Below are 17,687 nucleotides of genomic sequence, written 5' to 3' on the forward strand. Positions count from 1 at the left end.
CCAATAACCTGACCTGAGATCACAATAACACTCAAACAGTGGACACACATAAATTGAACACATATGCATTTGAGTTACAAACAGTTTAGTATCTTTTCTGAGACTGATTTGGTGAATTGGCTATCTTTTCCCTTCTTCAAGGGTGGTGCCCCAAGGTGATCAAATGTAAATGGGATCTTATTATTAATCATAATTAATAACTATCCCTGATAATCATTAATTATTATTGATAGCCACATTTAACCCAAACTCCCTATCACTGTTGCATGAAGCACTACATAATGGTGCCTCATGTGGTATGAACACAACATAAATGGTGCCCCGTGTGAGGCAGTGTACTGTTGGTAATCATTCATAAATGTGCAATATTAATTTCAGCATAATTTGGACAGTGCTAAAATTTGAGATTCACATCTTGAACCTTTTAGCCAAAAGTCTTTAGAGCTGTGACACAACGCTTGCCAGCTAACTTCACAATCTGAGGAACCCCAAGCAAATTGGCACTGATAAGTTATAATCCAGTCCTCACCCCTAATATCCCTGTGTTATTACACTTTTATAATGAAAATGGAGTATTTTGGTGCTTACCAACAAACATACCTAATGAATGGGCTAATGAGCCTGCTAACAAACTGATCCAAGGGCTGGAATAAAGTGGTTAAAGGGCTGTAGTTGAATAGGTCTACTGTACAGCATGTATCGTCATCAACTGTCATTCTTTAAACTCTAACACTTCAAACCCACAACACGAGGAAGTTAAAATGTGTTACTTTGGTGCCATCTGCTGATACTCTTAGAATGCATTGTCGTCCATTGTCATTCCCTAATGTGTAGTGGGCTTATTAGTCACAATTACACTGGTGTATTAATATATAATAATAATAACAAACTATTACTTAACGTATGATTCATTACTTCAAGTTACTTGTGAACAAGTCAGTCATGAATGTATGTTATGATGTGTTTTTATCAATGACCTAACCCAGATTTGTGACACAAATCATCATCATTTATTGGTAAATAACAAATTATTCTTCTTTATAAAGTAAGGGCTTCTTCATGACATAATTATTCTGTCAAGAAAACTCAGACAGCTTGATGAGCTTGAAAATGGTTCAGTGAGAGGTTGCACAGTTCAGCGAGCCTTGGCGTAAACTTTGTAGGGGTGTGGTACTCGTGTAGTTCCACTGATTCCTTCTGTACTCAGCTCTACTCCATCAGGAACGGAAAAGGAGAACTTCTGTAGTAAACCAACCAAAAACAGGAACAGCTCCATCTTGGCGAGGCCTTCTCCGAGACACGCACGTTTCCCTGAAGAAACACATATGCACACAAAGGTTAAAGAGCTCAGGATAAATATTGTGGTTCAGGTAATGCTTTAGATTGAGGTGAATGTGGTTTACCTGCAGAGAAAGGCAGGAGAGCTTCTTTCTTCACAAACTTTCCCTCAGCATCTAGAAAGTGTCCCGGGTTGAAGTTGTCTGGAGTCTCCCATTCGTCTTTGTCAAACAGCACAGAGGTCAGATTGGGCATCAAGGTCGTACCCTGAAAAAACAAGAAGAACAACAAAACTTTTTCATTGCTCATAAGTTTTCAATCCTGTTAAGACTTAAAATCACAGTCTACTAAATCCACCTTGGGTATGAAGTAACCGCCCAGTGTCGTGTCCTTGTCGGCCATTCTGAGTCCGTTGAGAGGAACGATGTTTCCGATCCTCTGGATCTCGTGGATGACAGCGTCAGTGTAGGGCAGGTTGGGTCTGTCTGCCATAGTGGGAAGGCGGTTCTGTCCGATCACTCTGTCTATCTCTGTGTGGACTTTCTCTGGAAACACAAGAAGTTGAAGGAACAGGCATGTGAGTTGTTTTTTGTGATCCACACATGAAGGTGCAAAGACTGTCAAGAGACCTAGTTTTGAGCTACTGTTGGTCAGGGGAGGTCCCCGACTTTGGTCCAGGCTGAAATATCTCAACAAGTATTGCATGAATTGCCATGAAACTTTGTACAGGCATTCATCGTTAGCTCAATGCGCCACCGTAGCTAAGTAAAGCCCCACAGAGACCCTAGAATGGCTGTAGACTCAATTAGTCGTGTTTCTTTGTTGTTTCACAGTTAGCTTAGCATAGGGCCTAGCACACCTACCCTCAACATCAGGGTGTTTAATCAGGTAAACCAAAGCCCACAGCAATGTGGTGGAGGTTGTTTCTGTTCCAGCCAAGAACAGATCCAGGGAGCACATACCCAGATTGGTCTCAGTGAATCCCAGTTCAGGATCTTTTTGCTATTCAAAAAAGCAGAGAGGACACAGTAGTGAATGGTGGGTCAACTGACAGTACCCTCTAATTAATGAAAGAGTATGGTCTAAGCCTTCTCTAATTGTTAAGTGTCATGAGATAACTTTTAACAGGAGGCTGACAGACGCAGTGAAATGTGTGTGATGCAGTCGTTCACATACTTTCTCCTTTTCAATGATGAAAGAGTCAATGTAGTCCCGGGGATTGTTGTGGTCCAGGTCCTTCTTGTGACTCTGTATCTCCTCCCTCAAAAAGTCCAGGATGATGTTGTAGTTACTGAACATTTTGTTATGAGGGCCTGGCAAGTGCTTCATCACTCGAGGGAATGCCTCATACAGCTGTTCGGAGGAAAGCAGTAAACGAGACAAACTTTCACTCACCTTTCAACTTTTTGGACAAAGTATGAGCCTCTCAGTTGGCTGCTGTCTCTGTGAATGATTGAACATAACTATCTTACCAGACCCCATATAGAGCCCTCCAGCATAATAGCTTCGGACATATACTTCAGCATGACTTGGAATCTGTGGTCGCTGTAGTCAAACCGTTTCCCCATCACCAGCTGACAAATGATGTTGGACACAGCGTTGTTGAAGAGGCCTGCGGGGCTGAAGGGTTCACCTAGAGGAAAGGAGTCCACTGTTTACACAAGTGAAGAGTCGATGCAGCTGATTATGAGCTTCTACTTGTTGTGTACCACCTTTCTCCTTCTCTATCTCCTCCTGCAGGTGTCGGATCTCCTCACAGATACGCTGCTCCATGGTGTTTTTGCCCACGCCAAAGTTACGTAAGGTAGTCAAGGCGAAGCGTCGCTGTTTCTTCCATATTTCACCATTGCTCTGGAACAGACCATCTAGACACAAACACGCAGAGGAAACAGGGTTAATGGTTCAGGTGAACTAGTTTGTGTGCAGCATGACCCTAAAGACAAAGGGGGGTTTGCATACTTGAGGATCCTAAGTAGAATCTGTCAGAAGCTGCGTTGTACGGTCGATCCACAAAGTTGTCGGCTTGTGTCATAATGGCTTCCTTCACCATCTTGTACCCACATGCAAACACCATCTTATCACGACCGAGGCGAACGCTGAACACATTCCCATAGGTGTCAGCCAGCTGAGGACAATACATCAAGAAAAAGTGATGAACTGCAACACATTACTGCATCATATGAACTTTTATACTGGTTAAAAACAAAACCTACCAATGTTTGATGAGGAACAAACAACAATTACCTGCTACCAGGTGTGGTTGGGTGTGTTTACAGGCAGAATTTCCATTTATGTTTACAATTTGATCACCAGATGTCAGTATCTGCATTTAGATTCTGTATAAAAACTAGTCATTTAAATTCAAATGCACTTTTCCTAACATCTGTGAACTACAAGTTAATTAACACTCTGTAGGTAAATTACCTCAAATAACAGAAATGGCATCCAATTTTTTAGTTCAATGTCAAGTTTGTAAAAATCCTAATATTGCACAATAGTGTCTGAGAAGGATCTTGAACTGAACTGTAAATTAAATTAAAACAATCAAATTAATCAAGTTTTATCAAATGCATTCAAATGTCTCAATAAAGTTCACACATAAAAATGTTAATCACAGCACAAATTATTTAAAAAACAAAACTATTTCACTAAAACATACTACTAAAAGCCTTTAGCAGTCATGTCTCTTTTAATATTCCATCCTTAAAGCTTTATAAGGCGAAACCTGCTGTGTATTAAACTTTACCTTGGTAAAATACTTGTGTGGATGTACATTGTCCACACTGAGCATATTCCCCACAATAGGCAGAGCAAATGGTCCTGGAGGAAAATTTGGAGGATTCCTGTTTTTGAGGAAGTCTGCAATTAAGATGAAAACAAAAAGAAACAGGAAGAGCCCCTTGAGGTCCAGACCGAGCAGAAAGTTATACAGCCACATTGTTGAAGGAGTTAAACCAGCAGCAGAATGAAGGTTTGAGCTTTTCAACAATATCGTCCTCCTCACTTGACACAGCTTTTATAATGCTTTGAACTACACATTTCTTATTTGCTATTCAGAGTCTGTACAAAGGTTCTTGTTACAGAGCTCTTACATAACCAGCTACAGGCACACCTCCTTTTCCTTTGACTAACAAGTCATCTGTTATATGACCAAACCCAACGTAATAGCAGATGTGCAAATTCTCTTGTCAACAAAACATTAATCAATCAGTTTCAACTGAACATGGTAATATTACTCAGGGGGGAACGACAGTCCTCGGGGATATAAGATACGATACGACATACTTTATTAGAGTGTCACCATACATATAAGACAAATGACGAGTAGGACTATAATAAAGAAGACATACGCATTTCAAGGCAGTACAAAATAAGGGGAGAGCACAGCACCATCAGTAATAAATAGTGTAAACGTCAGTATGATTGTACTTTAACATATTCACATTAATCATGGCTACAGTAGCAACATTCCACAGTACAGTTTGGTTGCAGTCCAAGTCATCAACAACATATCATCATCACATCAATTAACAGTGACGGTCAGGAACAACGTTCATTAAAAAGCTTCACTGCAGCCGGTGCAGAAGACGTCCACCTGTCACATAAAAGAGTTCTTCAGCTCACTGAAAACACTTTACATCGGATGATCCACATTTTCCATTTTTTGTTCCAGGACCACATCATGTGAGTCAGAGGTCAAAGTGAAATGAGCCTTCCTGATCAGTTTATTGATCTTATTCCTCTCCTCTGAGCTTCAGCCACACTCACAGCATAAAACAAGACACAAGCTGAGACACTCATGCAGAAATGACTTGCTAACATCAAAAGACCTGAGCTTTCTGAGGAACAATAGCCTGGACAGGGCACTTACAGATATGGCACTGGTAATTTGTTTCCAGTCCAGCCTATTATCCACAAGGACAACAAGGTACTCGTAAGAGGAAACTACCTCAATGGCCTCACCATTATAAAGACAGGGGTCACAGCATCCCTTTTCTTAAGCTTTACATACTGGGGTCAAGATTTGAGGTTGTCCAGAACCCATGTGACTGTGGTGTCATTTATGTAGAAATCAATAAGCTTTTTGGCTAAAATGTGTGATTGTATTGTATTAAAAGCCTTAGAAAATTTTTAAAAAACAAGATTTGTGACTGGCTGACTCTAAGTGGCTGTAGATGCTGTGAAGCATAGAAAGTAAAGTGACATCCATTTCCACACCCTTCCTGAATGTATACTGGAGTGGATCTTAGTATACAGAGACCAACCTGCTAAAATGCCCCAGGACAACTCTTTCAAAGCATTTCATAAACTGAGAGGTCAGACATATGGGCCAAAGTCTATAACACATGTGCCAAACCTTCACTTTGTTTCAGTGACCATAGACTTTGATTTCACATTCACAACTTGAAGGGTGTGAAGCCAGCAATACAAAGTGCACTGGGGAAAAAAGGCATCTGAATGATAACTGTTTCCTGTTGCGTGTAATGACAATCAGAGAAAGAGGCTATATTCTCTTAGAAATAACAGCAATGTAATGTTAAATGTTATAAGGTATTTTTTGCAACACAGTTAAGAAATTTTGCATTATGGTCATTGGGCAGAAAAAGCTGTTAAAGGCCTGTTTTTTAAAACTCCACTGGAATAATTTACTCCCCCTGAAATGCCTCCGGGGCAAGCAAACAAATCTGGTCAGAAATCTGGTTACACAATTTAGAAAGAGAATGTAAAGCTGAAATGTTCACTGATGAATTAGCTTTCATTATTGAGCATGCAAATACTGTATTAACACAATAAATACTGTTTGAGGCAAAGACAGGATTCAAGCGAACAAACCAGGGGACTGTTGTAGAGAGCAGTGTAAACAAACAGCAGTCTCTGCAAGCCAACCAGCGGCAAAGAGGGAATCTCACTCAGCAGTCTGCTCTGTAGCGTCTTGTTGCTCTTGTTACTGTAGCGCTCGCTGTTAACAAGAAATGCACATTGTTGTGCATGCAGGCTAAAATTCAACCATGAAGTTCTACGAGATACGACGACTTAAACCAGAAAAAGTATAAATAATAGATGTAAGTTGTTGATCTATGAGTGGAGGAAAAGTCTACTGGCCGCTTGCTAACTTATGTTTTGTAAAATATCTTCGGTTTAAGCAAATAATTGTGACTTCCAAAAAACACTTGACAGTTATTGCTGAGCCGAACTTTATACTTTTTTCTTTTAATGTTCTTGTTGTTAAACCATGTTTTATGTGTATTAGTGGAGTCAATTTAAAGTAAACTTCAGCTTTAACCAGTTACAATTGTTTATGTGTTGTTTTATTCTGTGGTGGCCAAAAGCAGAAAAGAAAGGGGTGGCAGTGTCTCCCTTCTCCTCATCGCTCGTATCTTAGTCAGAGGAGCACAAGTTAAAGAAAATTAAGAATAAGAGGAAGAAGGAGAGCAACAACAACAACAACAACAACAAAAACCAAAAGAACCAGCACATAAAAGACAGCACATAGCTTATTGTTCACTGTTTAATTACAGAGTGAGTACAGGAGAACAGTGGATACCTTACTGTGTACTTATAGTGTCACAAGGGGATAACTAGATAAGTTATAATCCAGTCCTCACCCCTAATAGCACTGTGTAATTACACTTTTATAATGAAATAAGAGTATTTTGGTGCTTACCAACAAACATACCTAATGAATGGGCTAATGAGCCTGCTAACAAACTGATCCAAGGGCTGGAATAAAGTGGTTAAAGGGCTGTAGTTGAATATGTCTACTGTGCAGCGTGGTCACAATTACACTGATGTATTAATGTATAAAAATAATAACAAACTATTACTTTACATATGATTCATTAATTCAAGTTACTTGTGAACAAGTCAGTCATGAATGTATGTTATCATGTGTTTTTATCAATGATCTAACCCAGGTTTGTGACACAAATCATCATCATTTATTGGTAAATAACAAATGTGTGATTGTAATGTTTCAGTTCTTTATTAAGTAAGGGCTTCTACATGACATAATTAATCTGTCAAGAAAACATAACTAAGACAGCTTGATGAGCTTGAAAATGGTTCAGTGAGAGGTTGCATAGTTCAGCGAGCCTTGGCGTAAACTTTGTAGGGGTGTGGTACTCGTGTAGTTCCACTGATTCCTTCTGTACTCAGCTCTACTCCATCAGGAACGGAGAAGGAGAACTTCTGCAGTAAACCAACCAAAAACAGGAACAGCTCCATCTTGGCGAGGCCTTCTCCGAGACACACACGTTTCCCTGAAGAAACACATACGCACACAAAGGTTAAAGGGCTCAGGATAAATATTGTGGTTCAGGTAATGCTTTAGATTGAGGTGAATGTGGTTTACCTGCAGAGAAAGGCAGGAGAGCTTCTTTCTTCACAAACTTTCCCTCAGCATCTAGGAAGTGTCCCGGGTTGAAGTTGTCTGGAGTCTCCCATTCGTTTTTGTCAAACAGCACAGAGGTCAGAATTGGCATCAGGGACGTACCCTAAAAACACAAGAAGAACAACAAAACTTTTTCATTGCTCATAAGGTTTCAATCCTGTTAAGACCTATATGACAGTCTACTAAATCCACCTTGGGTATGAAGTAACCGCCCAGTGTCGTGTCCTTGGCGGCCGTTCTTAGTACGTTGAGAGGAACGATGTTTCCGATCCTCTGGATCTCGTGGATGACAGCGTCAGTGTAGGGCAGGTTGGGTCTGTCTGCCATAGTGGGAAGGCGGTTCTGTCCGATCACTCTGTCTATCTCTGCGTGGACTTTCTCTGGAAATACAAGATCCACACATGAAGTCCTTCAAAATGGACTCTGAACTGAACTCAGTTCCTCAGAATTCACCAGTCTTCAAACCTAGGTGCAAAGACTGTCAAGAGACCCAGGTATGAGCTACTGTTGGTCAGGGGAGGTCCCCGACTTCGGTCCAGTTTGAAATATCTCAACAAGTATTGGATGAATTGTCATGAAACTTTGCACAGGCATTCATCGTTAGCTCAAAGCGCCACAGTACCTAAGTAAAGCCCCACAGAGACCCTAGAATGGCTGTAGACTCAATTAGTCTTGTCGTTTTTGTTTCACAGTTAGCTTAGCATAGGGCCTAGCACACCTACCCTCGACATCAGGGTGTTTAATCAGGTAAACCAAAGCCCACAGCAATGTGGTGGAGGTTGTTTCTGTTCCAGCCAAGAACAGATCCAGGGAGCACATAGCCAGATTGGTCTCAGTGAATCCCAGTTCAGGATCTTTGTGCTATTCAAAAAAGCAGAGAGGACACAGTAGTAACAGTAGTGACCGACAGTACCCTCTAATTAATGAAAGAGTATGGTCTAGACCTTCTCTAATTGTAAAGTGTCATGAGATAACTTTTGACAGGAAGCTGACAGACGCAGTGAAATGTGTGTGATGCAGTCGTTCACATACTTTCTCCATTTCAATGATGAAAGAGTCAATGTAGTCCTGGGGATTGTTGTGGTCCAGGTCCTTCTTGTGACTCTGTATCTCCTCCCTCAAAAAGTCCAGGATGATGTTGTAGTTACTGAACATTTTGTTATGAGGGCCTGGCAAGTGCTTCATCACTCGAGGGAATGCATCATACAGCTGCTCGGAGCAAAGCAGTAAACAAGATAAACTTTCACTCACATCACCTTTCAACTTTCTGATAAAGTATGAGCCTCTCAGTTGGCTGCTGTCTCTGTGAATGATTGAACATAACTATCTTACCAGACCCCATATAGAGCCCTCCAGCATAAGAGCTTCAGACATATACTTCAGCATGACTTGGAATCTGTGGTCGCTGTAGTCAAACCGTTTCCCCATCACCAGCTGACAAATGATGTTGGACACAGCGTTGTTGAAGAGGCCTGCGGGGCTGAAGGGTTCACCTAGAGGAAAGGAGTCCACTGTTTACACAAGTGAAGAGTCGATGCAGCTGATTATGAACTTCTACTTGTTGTGTACCACCTTTCTCCTTCTCTATCTCCTCCTGCAGATGTCGGATCTCCTCACAGATACGCTGCTCCATGGTGTTTTTGCCCACGCCAAAGTTACGTAAGGTAGTCAAGGCGAAGCGTCGCTGTTTCTTCCATTTTTCACCATTGCTCATGAACAGACCATCTAGACACAAACACGCAGAGGAAACAGGGTTAATGGTTCAGGTGAACTAGTTTGTGTGCAGCATGACCCTAAAGACAGAGAGAGATTTGCATACTTGAGGATCCTAAGTAGAATCTGTCAGCAACTGCGTTGTACGGTCGATCCACAAAGTTGTCGGCTTGTGTCATAATGGCTTCCTTCACCATTTTGTACCCACATGCAAACACCATCTTATGACGACCGAGGCGAACGCTGAACACATTCCCATAGGTGTCAGCCAGCTGAGGACAATACATCAAGAAACAGTAATGAACTGCAACACATTACTGCATCATATGAACTTTTAAATTGGTTGAAAACAAAACCTACCAATGTTTGATGAGGAACAAACAACAATTACCTGCTACCAGGTGTGGTTGGGTGTGTTTACAGGCAGAATTTCCATTTATGTTTACAATTTGACCACCAGATGTCAGTATCTGCATTTAGTTTCTATATAAAAACTAGTAATTTAAATTCAAATGCACTTTTCCTAACATCTGTGAACTACAAGTTAATTAACACTCTGTAGGTAAATTACTTCAAATAACAGAAATGGCATCCAATTTTTTAGTTCAATGTCAAGTTTGTAAATGTTGTCATTGTTTACATATCCTGATATTGCACAATAGTGTCTGTGTGAAGGATCTTGAACTGAACTAATAAATTGAATGAATCAAATGAATCAAGTTTGATCAAATGTATTCAAATGTCTCAATAAAGTTCACACATAAAAATGTAAATAATCACCTCACAAATTATATAAAAAAAATGTTTAATTTATAAAATATTTTACTAAAACATACTACTAAATGCCTTTAGCAGTCATGTCTCTTTCATTATTCCATCCTTAAAGCTTTATAAGGCGAAACCTGCTGTGTATTTAAACTTTACCTTGGTAAAATACTTGTGTGGATGTACATTGTCCACACTGAGCATATTCCCCACAATAGGCAGAGCAAATGGTCCTGGAGGAAAATTTGGAGGATTCCTGTTTTTGAGGAAGTCCGCGATTAGGATGAAAACAAAAAGAAACAGGAAGACCCCCTTGAGGTCCAGACCGAGCAGAAAGTTATACAGCCACATTGTTGGAGTTAAAACAAGCAGCAGAATGAAGGTTTTGAGCTTTTCAACAATATCGTCCTCCTCACTTGACACAGCTTTTATAGTGCTTTGAACTACACATTTCTTATTTGCTATTCAGAGTCTGTACAAAGGTTCTTGTTACAGAGCTTTTACATAACCAGCTACAGGCACGCCTCCTTTTCGCTTGACTAACAAGTCATCTGTTATATGACCAAACCCAACGTAATAGCAGATGTGCAAATTCTCTTGTCAACAAAACATTAATCAATCAGTTTCAACTGAACATGGTAATATTACTCAGGGGGGAACGACAGTCCTTGGGGATATAAGATACGATACGACATACTTTATTAGCTTCAACCATGAAGCTCTGTGAGATGTGACGACTCAAACCAGAAAAAGTATAAATAATAGATGTAAGTTGTCAGGCTATGAGTGGAGGAAAAGTCTGCTGGCCACTTGCTAATTTATATTTTGTAAATGCATGTAAATGCATTGTCCTCCATTGTCATTCCCTAATGTGTAGCGAGCTTATTAGCCACAATTACACTGGTATATTAATATATAACAATTTATAACAAACTATAACTTTACATATGATTCATTACTTTAAGTTACTTGTGAACAAGTCAGTCATGAATGTATGCTATGATGTGTTTTCATCAATGATCTAACCCAGGTTTGTGACACAAATCATCATCATTTATTGGTAAATAACAAATGTGTGATTGTAATGTTTCAGTTCTTTATTAAGTAAGGGCTTCTACATGACATAATTAATCTGTCAAGAAAACATAACTCAGACAGCTTGATTGTGTATTTATATATGTTCATGAAATATTTATACATGATGTTATTAATAGCTACAAAGGAAAGGAAAGGAAATATCTTACAAGCAGGGACAATACAATAATATGAATTTGTGGAAATAATTAAGTACAGCTTTCTATCCTAGAGCATTTTTTCTGTCTTTTTCTGTTACACTGCTAAAATGGTTCAGTGAGAGGTTGCATAGTTCAGCGAGCCTTGGCGTAAACTTTGTAGGGGTGTGGTACTCGTGTAGTTCCACTGATTCCTTCTGTACTCAGCTCTACTCCATCAGGAACGGAGAAGGAGAACTTCTGCAGTAAACCAACCAAAAACAGGAACAGCTCCATCTTGGCGAGGCCTTCTCCGAGACACACACGTTTCCCTGAAGAAACACATACGCACACAAAGGTTAAAGGGCTCAGGATAAATATTGTGGTTCAGGTAATGCTTTAGATTGAGGTGAATGTGGTTCACCTGCAGAGAAAGGCAGGAGAGCTTCTTTCTTCACAAACTTTCCCTCAGCATCTAGGAAGTGTCCCGGATTGAAGTTGTCTGGAGTCTCCCATTCGTTTTTGTCGAACAGCACAGAGGTCAGAATGGGCACCAGGGTGGTACCCTAAAAACACAAGAAGAACAACAAAACTTTTTCATTGCTCATAAATTTTCAATCCTGTTAAGACTTAAAATCACAGTCTACTAAATCCACCTTGGGTATGATGTAACCGCCCAGTGTCGTGTCCTTGGTGGCCATTCTGAGTCCGTTGAGAGGAATGATGTTTCCGATCCTCTGGATCTCGTGGATGACAGCGTCAGTGTAGGGCAGGTTGGGTCTGTCTGCCATAGTGGGAAGGCGGTTCTGTCCGATCACTCTGTTTATCTCTGTGTGGACTTTCTCTGGAAATACAAGAAAATTGAAGGAACAGGCATTTGAGTATTGTTTTAAGAGTCCTCCTTTAAAGGTGCATTATGTAAGTAGAGACGCTAGCAGTTCCTCATAGTATGCTGATTGGTCTGAAACACTGTGGTTTGGCTACAACCACATAGCTTGAAGCCTGGCATGATGGATTCATAATATTGTGTGAGCTTGCAAATCCAGCTACCTCACAAGGTAACCACTTTGGTCCACATGGAAACATCTCAACTTTTGGATTGATAACCATGAAATTTGAACAGGCACCACTTGGCCTTTGAGCGACGCATGGCTGTGGACTCGTTTAGCCTTGTTTCTTTGCTTTTTCAATTAGCTTAGCATAAGGCCTGGCATGCCACCTACCCTGGACATCTGGGTGTTTGATAAGGTATGTCAGAGCCCACAGCAAAGTGGTGGAGGTTGTCTCCGTTCCGGCCAAGAACAGATCCGCAGAGCACATAGCCAGGTTGGTCTCAGTGAAGCCCAGTTCTGACTCTTTGTGCTATTCAGAAAAGCAGAGAGGACACAGTAGTGAATGATGGGTCGACTGACAGGAAGCACAAGTGTTTGCAATGCAGTCGTTCACATACTTTCTCCATTTCAATGATAAAAGCATCAATGTAGTCCCGGGGATTGTTGTGGTCCAGGTCCTTCTTGTGAAGCTCCACTTCCTTAGTAATGAAGTCCAGGATGACGTTGTATTGACTGAACATTTTGTTGTGAGGACCTGGCAAGTGCTTCATCACTCGAGGGAATGCATCGTACAGCTGCCCGGAAGAAAGCAGTGAACGGGAGAAACTTTTAGGAAAAATGTATTGATTGATTGATTGATTGATTGACTGAACTAAATGGATGTTACTATCTTACCAGACCCCATATAGAGCCCTCCAGCAGAAGAACTTCGCTCAGATACTTCAGCATGACTTGGAATCTGTGGTCGCTGTAGTCAAACCGTTTCCCCATCACCAGCTGACAAATGATGTTGGACACAGCGTTGTTGAAGAGGCCTGCGGGGCTGAAGGGTTCACCTGGAGGAAAGGAGTCCACTGTTTACACAAGTGAAGAGTCGATGCAGCTGATTATGAACTTCTACTTGTTGTGTACCACCTTTCTCCTTCTCTATCTCCTCCTGCAGGTGTCGGATCTCCTCACAGATACACTGCTCCATGGTGTTTTTGCCCACGCCAAAGTTACGCAAGGTAGTCAAGGCGAAGCGTCGCTGTTTCTTCCATTTTTCACCATTGCTCATGAACAGACCATCTAGACACAAACACACAGAGGAAACAGGGTTAATTGTTCAGGTGAACTAGTTTGTGTGCAGCATAACACTAAGACAGAGAGAGATTTGCATACTTGAGGATCCTGAGTAGAATCTGTCAGTGACTGCGTTGTACGGTCGATCCACAAAGTTGTCGGCTTGTGTCACAATGGCTTCCTTCACCATCTTGTACCCACATGCAAACACCATCTTACCACTGCCCAGGCGAACGCTGAACACATTCCCATAGGTGTCAGCCAGCTGAGGACAATACATCAAGAAACAGTGATGAACTGCAACACATTACTGCATCATATGAACTTTTATACTGGTTAAAAACAAAACCTACCAATGTATGATGAGAAACAAACATCTATTACCTGCAACCAGGTGTGGTTGGGTGTGTTTACAGGCAGAATTTCCATTTATGTTTACAATTTGACCACCAGATGTCAGTATCTGCATTTAGATTCTGTATAAAAACTAGTAATGTAAATTCAAATGCACTTTTCCTAACATCTGTGAACTACAAGTTAATTAACACTCTGTAGGTAAATTACCTCAAATAACAGAAATGGCATCCAATTTTTTAGTTCAATGTCAAGTTTGTAAAAATCCTAATATTGCACAATAGTGTCTGAGAAGGATCTTGAACTGAACTGTAAATTAAATTAAAACAATCAAATTAATCAAGTTTTATCAAATGCATTCAAATGTCTCAATAAAGTTCAGACATAAAAATGTTAATAATCACAGCACAAATTATTTAAAAAACAAAACTATTTCACTAAAACATACTACTAAAAGCCTTTAGCAGTCATGTCTCGTTTCATATTCCATCATTAAAGCCATAAAAGGTGAAACCTGCTGTGTATTAAACTTTACCTTGGTAAAATACTTGTGTGGATGTACATTGTCCACACTGAGCATATTCCCCACAATAGGCAGAGCAAATGGTCCTGGAGGAAAATTTGGAGGATTCCTGTTTTTGAGGAAGTCTGCTATTAGGATGAAAACAAAAAGAAACAGGAAGAGCCCCTTGAGGTCCAGACCGAGCAAAAGGTTATACAGCCACATTGTTGAAGGAGTTAAACCAGCAGCAGAATGAAGGTTTGAGCTTTTCAACAATATCGTCCTCCTCACTTGACACAGCTTTTATAGTGCTTTGAACTACTGTACACACTAATTTGCTAATCAGAGTCCGTACAAAGGTTCTAGTTACAGAGCTCTTACATAACCAGCCACAGGCACGCCTCCTTTTCCTTTGACTAACAAGACATCTGTTATATGACCAAACCCAACGTAATAGCAGATGTGCAAATCATCTTGTCAACAAAACATTAATTAAAACATCAGTTTTAACTGAACGTGGAAATATTACTCAGGGGGCAACGACAGTCCTCGGGGATATAAGATACGATACCACATACTTTATTAGAGTGTCAGCATACATATAAGACAAATGACGAGTAGGACAATAATAAAGAAGACATACGCATTTCAAGGCAGTACAAAATAAGGAGCGAGCACAGCACCATCAGTAATAAATAGTGTAAACGTCAGTATGATTGTACTTTAACATATTCACATTAATCATGGCTACAGTAGCAACATTCCACAGTACAGTTTGGTTGCAGTCCAAGTCATCAACAACATATCATCATCACATCAATTAACAGTGACGGTCAGGAACAACGTTCATTAAAAAGCTTCACTGCAGCCGGTGCAGAAGACGTCCACCTGTCACATAAAAGAGCTCTTCAGCTCACTGAAAACACTTTACATCGGATGATCCACATTTTCCATTCTTTGTTCCAGGACCACATCATGTGAGTCAGAGGTCAAAGTGAAACGAGCCTTCCTGATCAGTTTATTGATCTTATTCCTCTCCTCTGAGCTTCAGCCACACTCACAGCATAAAACAAGACACAAGCTGAGACACTCATGCAGAAATGACTTGCTGACATCAAAAGCCCTGAGCCTTCTGAGGAACAAAAGCCTGGACAGGGCACTTATAGATATGGCACTGGTAATCTGTTTCCAGTCCAGTCTATTATCCACAAGGACATAGAGGTACTCCACCAAGAGGAAACCACCCCAGTGGCCTCACCATTAATGAAGACAGGAGTCATAGCATCCCTTTTCTTAAGCTTCACATACTGGGGTCAAGATTTGAGGTTGTCCTGAACCCATGTGACTGTGGTGTCATTTATATTGAAATCAATAAGCTTTTTGGCTAAAATGTGTGATTGTTTTGTATTAAAAGCATTAGAAAATTAAAAAAAAAACAAGATTTGTGACTGGCTGACTCTACGTGGCTGTAGATGCTGTGAAGCGTAGAAAGTAAAGCGACATCCACTCCCACACCCTTCCTGAATGTATACTGGAGTGGATCTTAGTATGCAGAGACCAACCTGCTAAAATGCCCCAGGACAACTCTTTCAAAGCATTTCATAAACTGAGAGGTCAGAGCTATGGGCCAAAGTCTATTGTGGACCCCAGGAAGACTAGGTGGCTGTTACGGTACCAGCAAATGGGGATCCTTAATAAACATTAATAAACAATATATAACACATGTGCCAAACCTCCACTTTGTTTCAGTGACCATAGACTTTGATTTCACATTCACAACATGAAGGGTGTGAAGCCAACAATACAAAGTGCACTGGGGAAAAAAGGCATCTGAATGATAACCGTTTCCTGTTGCGTGTAATGACAATCAGAGAAAGAGGCTACAGTCTCTTAGAAATAATAGAAATGTAATGTCAAAGGTTATAAGTTATTTTTTGCAACACAGCTAAGAAATTTTGCATTATGGTCATTGGGCAGAAAAAGCTGATAAAGGCCTGTTTTTTAAAACTCCACTGGAATAATTTACTCCCCCTGAAATGCCTCCGGGGCAAGCAAACAAATCTGGTCAGAAATCTGGTTACACAATTTAGAAAGAGCATGTAAAGCTGAAATGTTCACTGATGAATTAGCTTTCATTATTGAGCATGCAAATACTGTATTAGCACAATAAATACTGTTTGAGGCAAAGACAGGATTCAAGCGAACAAACCAGGTGACTGTTGTAGCTTTATGTTCTGCGAGATACGACGACTTAAAGCAGAAAAAGTATAAATAATAGATGTAAGTTGTTGATCTATGAGTGGAGGAAAAGTTTGCTGGCCGCTTGCTAACTTATATTTTGTAAAATGTCCTCGGTTTAAGCAATTATTGTGATTTTCAAAAAACACTTGACAGTTATTGCTGAGCTGAACTTTATACTTTTTTAAATGTTCTTGTTGTTAAACCATGTTTTATGTGTATCAGTGGAACCAATTTAAAGTAAACTTCAGCTTTAACCAGTTACAATTGTTTACGTGTTGTTTTTTTTCTGTGGTGGCCAAAAGCAGAAAAGAAAGGGGTGGCAGCATCTCCCTTCTCCTCATCGCTCATATCTTAGTCAGAGGAGCACAAGTTGAAGAAAATTAAGAATAAGAGCAAGAAGGAGAGCAACAACAACAACAACAACAACAACAACAACAACAACAACAACAAAAACCAAAAGAACCAGCACATAAAAAACAGCACATAGCTTGTTGTTCACTGTTTAATTACAGAGTAAGTACAGGAGAATGGTGGATACCTTACTGTTTAATTATAGTGTCACAAGGGGATAACTGGATAAAGGGCTGGGATAAAGTGGTTAAAGGGCTGTAGTTGAATAGGTCTACTGTACAGCATGGTCACAATTACACTGATGTATTAATATATAAAAGTAATAACAAACTATTACTTTACGTATGATTCATTACTTCAAGTTACTTGTGAACAAGTCAGTCATGAATGTATTTTATCATGTGTTTTTATCAATGATCTAACCCAGGTTTGTGACACAAATCATCATCATTTATTGGTAAATAACAAATGTGTGATTGTTGTAATGTTTCAGTTCTTTATTAAGTAAGGGCTTCTACATGACATAATTAATCTGTCAAGAAAACATAACTCAGACAGCTTGATTGTGTATTTATATATGTTCATGAAATATTCATACATGATGTTATTAATAGCTACAGAGGAAAGGAAAAGAAATATCTTACAAGCAGGGACAATACAATAATATGAATTTGTGGCAATAATTAAGTACAGCTTTCTATCCTGGAGCATTTTTTCTGTCTTTTTCTGTTACACTGCTAAAATGGTTCAGTGAGAGGTTTCATAGT

General features: G+C 40.0%; 1 pseudogene across 1 annotated transcript; it reads right to left on the bottom strand.

The window, feature by feature from the left end:
- Positions 1 to 1,001: 1,001 nt before the first annotated feature.
- On the bottom strand, positions 1,002 to 14,624 carry LOC311258069 (annotated as a pseudogene). The gene is made up of 25 exons (XR_014624891.1): positions 14,362 to 14,624; positions 13,572 to 13,737; positions 13,326 to 13,478; positions 13,086 to 13,246; positions 12,809 to 12,985; positions 12,582 to 12,720; positions 12,015 to 12,202; positions 11,783 to 11,924; positions 11,524 to 11,690; positions 10,307 to 10,555; positions 9,489 to 9,654; positions 9,242 to 9,394; positions 9,002 to 9,162; positions 8,702 to 8,878; positions 8,392 to 8,530; positions 7,631 to 8,049; positions 7,372 to 7,538; positions 4,025 to 4,291; positions 3,238 to 3,403; positions 2,991 to 3,143; positions 2,751 to 2,911; positions 2,455 to 2,631; positions 2,142 to 2,280; positions 1,404 to 1,823; positions 1,002 to 1,311 (listed from the first exon to the last, which is right to left on the bottom strand). The product of XR_014624891.1 is annotated as an uncharacterized misc_RNA (transcript).
- Between the last annotated feature and the right edge of the window lie 3,063 nt (positions 14,625 to 17,687).

The sequence above is a fragment of the Pagrus pagrus genome (genome assembly GCF_965226575.1).
Source record: "Pagrus pagrus genome assembly, chromosome: 6".
NCBI lineage: Eukaryota > Metazoa > Chordata > Actinopteri > Spariformes > Sparidae > Pagrus > Pagrus pagrus.